This window comes from Carettochelys insculpta, chromosome 2, assembly GCF_033958435.1.
Source record: "Carettochelys insculpta isolate YL-2023 chromosome 2, ASM3395843v1, whole genome shotgun sequence".
NCBI lineage: Eukaryota > Metazoa > Chordata > Testudines > Carettochelyidae > Carettochelys > Carettochelys insculpta.
The window spans coordinates 114,087,222-114,094,560 of record NC_134138.1 but is presented as its reverse complement, the minus strand read 5'-3'; positions in this window follow the sequence as shown (position 1 = coordinate 114,094,560).

Here is a 7,339-nt window from a genome sequence, read left to right as displayed (position 1 = left end):
TTTATTCAAAAGAATTGGAGGAGGGAGGAGGAATCCCTGCTGCTGTTACACAAGAAGAGTGGAGTGTGGGAGGAGATTTCTGGGTAGAAAATCTTGAGTGCTTGCTGACAGAGCGTGAGCATACATGTCTTCCCACCGTCTCCAGTGGGCTCACTGCTTCCTGTCTCTTACCTCAGGAAACAAACTAGTAGTCATGTAGCACTTTAAAGACGAACAATATAATTTATTATAAGTAAATTTATAAATATATATATAATTTATACATATATAATGGTAAATAAATGTAAATAAATAAAATTGATAATTGATTTGGTTAGTCTTTAAAGTGCTACATGATTGCTGGTTTGCTTTGTTAGAATACAGACTAACAAGGCTCAGGAAGTTAAGGGATATAAAGCTGGAGCCATTAGGTAGCTTCATAAAAGTTAGAATCAATGTTATCTGAAACAGATGAGTAAAAAGATAAGAACTTCTTAGCCAAGAGACTCATGTGTAACCCTTCTGCCAGGTCGAGCTCTTAGTAGCCAAGCCTGGGTTCAATATCTAGGGGTTCTTCTCCACCCATCCAACACAAAACTGGTTTGAGCCGGTCACCCCCTGTAACCCGGGAAATTCACACGCCACTGTTAGACACTTCTGAGAGCCAGTGCTTCCCACTCAATCACAGAGTCTGAGCATAGAAAAGAAACTTTTAATAAAAGGGAGTGTGACAGGATGCTGCCACAAATGATCCCTTGGGATGTTTCCCAGTGTGGTGATCATGCCATTGACACCCACCTTCTTACTTCCTGGGGTTCCCCACCACTCTCTCCTGCTGAGCCAGATCATCTGGTCTTCCCCAGCCAAGGCACAGAGTTGGGATTACCACCGCCCTGCACAGGATTGTAGATATTGATTTACTTCAGCTCTGGGAGGATGCAGCTTCAGGGCACCCAAGAAATCAGCCCCCAAACGGGATCAAAACTCCTGATATATCTGTCTCTCCCTGCGCAAAAGTTTTGCACAGAGGTAAGTTCCCTTTATCAGTGAAAATGAGATATGCACAGTGGTAGCCCTCCCCAGGTAATAATTACATACACAGGGCTCAATTATAAACAAAAGAGCTTTCAGTAAACATAAACAGTAGAATTTAAGTGGCTATAAGTGAAAACAGTCAGATCAACATTAAGGTACAAACTGAAGTGAACAGAAAATCAGAGGTGAAAGTAAGTGGTGTGCCCTGGTGCGCAACCCCAGCAAGAGTTGGCTGAGCTGCAGCAAAAGCCAGAAAGGACCTGTTTATAGAGCTGGCAGGGACGCAGCTTACAATCAGATAGTACCTGTAAGAAATTTTAAGTTACTTTCACGCCTGCAGAAAATGTATAGCTAGGTTCCAACTTCCTTAAGAGACTAACAGATTTATTAGCTGATTGCGGATTTTACGCATGAAGGCTCATGACCACGTAGATCTGTTAGTTTTGAAGGTGCCACAGGACTGCTTGTTATTTGTGAAGCTACAGATTTACGCAGCTACCCCTCTGAGACGTTTCCCTGAAGAAACTTACTCCATACAGATTCTTACCCTAAAGATCTATTTTTATGTGAGGTAAAAGCTGCAAGTGAGAGATGTTCTTTTTCTCCGATTTAGCTCCTCAGCCTTTCATAGTTCATTCTGTTTTCTTATGCTGTGTCAGACAGAATCCAAATCAGGCTGAAAACAAAAATATGGTAGCTTCCCACTGCTTAAATAGACTCCTCCATAGGGTGGGAAACCTTTGATTTACAATTCCCCCTCCCCCACTGAAAGATACTGGATCGAGACAGCCTTTTGTACCAAGTGGTATGGTCACATGTCTTTCTAGCACTAATCAGCTTCTAGACTTAGAGGACAAACAAATCTGTTTACCAGTGAAGTTGATCACACAGTCATCAGGGTTCCTGGAGCACAGTAATGGCCCTGCTTGTCACATTTAACACTATATGCAGGAATGCATTCGTATTTCTAGGTGCATGTTCAAGAATTATACATGCATCAACAGAGCATAGGATGAGATTGTTACCTGCACAAATTTCTCATCCCTTCCACACAGGGACACACACACCTTTACCCAATCTGTAGGGCTCAAGGCATCACCCTGTTAATTTAAACTCTCACCTCTACCCAATTCCTAGGGCTCAGACCTTTGCCCACGAAAGCTTATGCTCCAAAATATCTGTTAGTCTATAAGGTGCCACAGGACTTCTTGTTGTTTTTCACATCTAGAAATACTTACATGCTATACCTTTCCTATCTAACTGGCGCAGCTTCCAAATCTCTGCTTTTTGCATGTAAGGTCTGTGAACTTTTGAGCTATGTAGCCAGCTTTGCCCTTTATATGTCTGTAGGGTGCGAGAAGACATTGTAACGGTCGAGAGTGCAGTCCGACCCCTCTGTGAATCCTCAGGAGAATCTAAACAGACCAGTCTCTGCAAGGTGAAAAGCTGCAAAATAACTAACCCTGCCATGGGAACTACTGCAGAACAAGGCGCGCTGGCCAAAACTCAAGGCTACGCTGGCAGTAGGCCACAAGAGATAGTGATAAGGAATGCACAGGCAATTTTAGGCAATCTTATGTTAATGAGTTGAGCTTTATCAGCTTGTGTTAGGAGGCCTGTTACAGAGCCTCTCCCCGAGCGAAGCTCCGGCACGCTGGGTTTTCCCCCACTGGTGACTGCGGCGTCTCCGGGGCTCCTGTCGCACGTGTCACGCGCTTTCAATAAACCAAATCTAGCACTCGCCTTCTGGGTGCAGCATCGTTTCTGGGGCACCCGAGCCTGGTTGGCTACAATGCCAATGCAGCCAATGAAGCCCACAAAGACATAGGAGCCAGCAGCCAAAGAGTGATAAGATTTTTAAAGGGGAAAAAGCAGAACTGTGTCATAGGAGTTAAGGGGAAGGAGGTACATGTGTGACAGACATGCACCTGGAGAAAAGGCGTAGGTGTTCAAGAGGTTTTCTGGCACAACTTGAAAACTTGGCTGTAAAAATGTGTTTGCGGTGTTCTTCTAGTGGTGTGTTATATCTGTATGGTGAAATACCTAGCTGAAGAAATTAAGAAGCCATTCTGTTGGATTCTGTGGTTGGAGACTGAACAGAAAATGCTGAATTCTCTAGCACTCAGAACAGTGCGTGAAGTGTAATTATCTAGCGCAGTCACCTAATAACAACATATATCATTCAAATCCTGAAGCAGTGTGCCTAGAATAAATGCGTAGCTAGACAGATAACACATGGGAGCATTGCTCAAGTGTGTTAAAATGCTCTTTTCTATTTGTATTTGTAACTACTAAGTAGCCCTATGCACAGCCTTTAAAGTTCTGATTAAATACCAACTGCTGGTTCCTATCAAAGGTATTTCTAGGACTCTTCTCCTACTCAGACCTAAACCCAAGGGATGAAATCCTGGCTCCATTTGAGTCAGTGGGGATTTGGCCACTGATTTCAATGGGGGTCAGGATTTCACTCAGGATATCTTTATTTGCACTGATATAATAAACAAATAAAACAGCAGTAAAGTACACAAGTTTGAGCTAGTATATAGCTGATTTATTGCGATTGTATATGTATACAAACAAAAGCCATAATAGGTTCAGAGCAGATTGAAGACAGGCTGAAGTACTTTTTGATGCTACATGGTAAGAAGCATACTATAGAGATTTTTAGAAGTATGGTAGCCTGTTTAACCAATTTTTTCAAAGAAAGCTTTTTATGTAATCTAAACTACGATCTGTACTGGAAGCAACATGTCTGATGAATGAAAACCATTGATCTAGCATAGGATTTTGCTCTGATGGCTTATAGTAAAAGTATATATCTTCAACTAACTCTCAGAAGATACTACTCTGCCCTGGTCAGAAGCCTGACTGGTATAAATTAATAAACAGTCCTCTGTTATGCTTATAAAAGTGCACAGAATTATTTTAAGGCGATAAGGCAGTATGCCATAGTCATTTAAAATAGATAATAGATCTCAGAAATCAGTGTATGTATACATTCACACCTCCCGATCATCCTTCCCACCAAGGTTCTGCAGCTGGGCTTAGAGTTTCTAGTCCTTATTGTTGCTTGAGTCAGTCTGGTGGGTTGCTAGATGGGGACCGAGTAGGGATGGAGATGGATGTTTCAGAAGCTCCATTGTTGTTGCAGAACAACACAAGGCGCCTTGGCTCTTGCTTGTCCTTTACAGCAAAAGACTCTTATGTAAACCTATAGACTTTGCTGTGGCATGCTTGAGCTGTTAATTAGAAACTTCTTTGTTTTTTTTTTTCAGGTGGTGCTTTTTCATTGTCAGCATTTTCCTTTTACAACTATTTATTTTCCCCTTACATAGGGATGGCAATCCTGGGTCAAACCAAAGGTCCATCGAGCCTGTGCAAAATAACCTGGTGACCCCTAAGTGACCGGCCACGCTCGGGTATGTTAGGGCAAATTGCATGGGCACTTGAACAACGCGGTGAGGTACGTGGGATGGAGGCAGGGGCCAGAGACCCTTTTAAAATACTATAAAGAAATCTGCCTCAGCACAAAATGGCTAAAACATTAACCCCAGGACAAGAGTCGAGGAACCGAGTAAATTGGGCAAGTCTAAAACAGTGAGCACTGGGATCTACTGGACTGCATACAGCCTACATTAACAGCAGTATGTAACTTCAGCAGCATCCACATCCTCTCGGCCTAAATTGAAAAACAGGGAAGACCATGGCCTCTGACCCATCAGCCCAGAGGAGCCAGCTGCGTACTTTAACAAGGACAAACTAAGTATGAGATATATAGTTGTGTAAAACGGGGAGGGGGCTGAGAGGGGCTGCAAGTGAAGAGAAGCAGAAGCAAGAAGAGGCTGTGATGTGTCAGGCCCCGGGTGGAGCCAGCAAACGGCAGGATTATAAAGCGGGGCTACAGCGTAAGGAGGAGGAGGAACTCCCGAATCCTGGAGAGACTGGACGCTGTCTGCGACAAGGCCTGATCACCCTTCGCTGCTCCTTCTGCCTGCTCACGAGCTAGATAGAGTAGGGCGCAAATACCTAATGGTACTGCGAAAATCTGTATTAGTAGTATAGCTAGCTGAAGTAACATGATGCAACGGTGTATCTTATTCCTGTATCTGCTTAACTATATAAGTAAAAGTTCTCAGTAAATGCTCTCATTAACTCTACTTGTATTCTGTCTGTTTGTAACCTGTCTTTTGGCAACTCTGTCTAGATGGTGATGTGTTTATGTTTCAGTTTCATGAGCCTGTAATGGTCACATGTAAGGCTGAGGCAAAGATGCCCCAGAACCCCCGAAAGGGCTCTGACCCAATGACCGGGAAGTTCTGAAAGCAAAGCTGCCTCGGCTGGGAAGTGGGATCCACTGAGCCTCCGTGTTCTACAGGACAGAGTGTCGTTTGTGTCTGTATGTCACACCCTCCTATTAACCCTTAAGTAGTCCCATCCCCTGAAACTCGAAACGCACACTTCTTGGGGCTAGATAGCAGCTCTTAGAAATTGGGATAGATAACAGCCAGTGAATTCCACCAACCCATGGGCTGTTTTAGATAACTACTGGGAGTTAGAAAAAAACCCTGGGGGTGCTTCTCTTTCTGTTGGGTGTAATCCTATTCCTTCTGTTAGCAGTGTGGTGTAAGCCATGGCTATAACTACACCAGTTTTGTAATACCAAAAATCAATCTCAGTGGTGTGGGTTATCACCGAGAAGCAGCCCTCCTTTTTCCCCAGTTCAACACTTCACTCACCTCCACCCTTATTTAGGACTTGGAGCACAGCTTATTTGCTCCACATAGCCCAGTATGCTGTTTTCAGACAATGGCCAATGCCGGGTGCCACCTGGGGAGTGAACAGAACAGGTAATCAAGTGATCCTTATTTTATATTTTGTTTTTGATTGAGCTAAAGTCAAAGGTTTCACACAGCTGTAGTAACAACTCTTCATCCCTCTAAGTAAAATTGTAGACTAATTTCCTTTTATAGCTGTGATGTCCTTCAATATATCTCAACAAGGGAAACACTTCATTAGAGATAGAGACCATTAATTGCTGTCAGTACATTTACAACTACTTCCTCCATTACCATGCAACTGGACTTGTCTGTTTTAATGCCAAGGTGAGGAGTTATGAGAATGTTCTTTAGTTTTGGTAGTGGATAATCTCTGGGGGGAAAAAAGGAATAAAATAAGCCGGGCATGGTTAACACAGCTACTGGCACTTGCCCTGATTAATAAAGGTGCTGCTTCAGCAAAGGCCTGCAAGCAAGTTCTTACATTTATACAGTTATTTAATGTCATTGATGTCAATGGTATGTAAGTATCTGCTACAGAGATTTGCTGCATCAAGTTCAGTTTGATTGGGGTGCTAATGGGATGTGTTTAAGATTTTGCTTCTTTCTTTCATGGTAACACAGGAATCTGATTTTTGGTGATAGGTAGCAATCTGAGCCACCTGTTGAGGGGAAGGATTAATTCTGTGCAATACTGGAGGCTTTATCTACATGACTCAGATAATCAACATCCCTGCCCTGCCCCCTTATTTAGTTCTCTAAAGTCACATGGCCTGATCCATTCCATGAAGCATACTTCTAGCAGCTTTAATATTCTAGATGCCAAAGAGCTACTGCTGCTCCTTAACTTCTGTGTGGATGGATGGGGAGGAGGCATGTGAAATAAGTGAAGCCTTTCCTGCACTTCCTTAGAGGCATCCAACAGTAGAGGTCAGCCAATGTGGAGAGAAGTGCTAGCAAGGGAGAAACTGCATCTGTGAATTGTACCTGGGATGTAGCACCAACCCTGTTCTTTACTGTAACCTACAAGCAACATTCAGTCTGGCCTGATATATACACACTACCTTTTGGTTTGGAGTTAGAGTGTTGTTGTATTGACACTCTCATTTCTCTGCTGGAACACAGTGGTGTAGAACAACTTCAGAGATGCAATCAAAACAAAGCATGCCGAAAGCAGACTCCATGTGTGCCTTTTGAATAACTCATTTTTGCTCATTAGTCACTGGATAAAATACTCACTTTTTCAGACAGAATTTCTGAAAGTCAAAATAAATGTAACTGAACGGGTTAGTTCTACAAAGTGTCTCTGTGACAGGTATGAAATAGCCTCAGAAGGGCAGCTGTTTTAGTCTGTAACTTCACAAAAAGCAAACAGTCCCTGTAGCATCTTAAGGACTAACAAATTTATTTATCAGGTAATGAGCTTTTGTGGGTAAGACCCACTTTGTCAGATTTGGAGAAGATACGAAATAATTACTTAGAGGAAATAGGTGTCACATTACAGTTCATTCTTGTTGTCACAAACATTGTTTTGTCAAAGGCAAGCGACT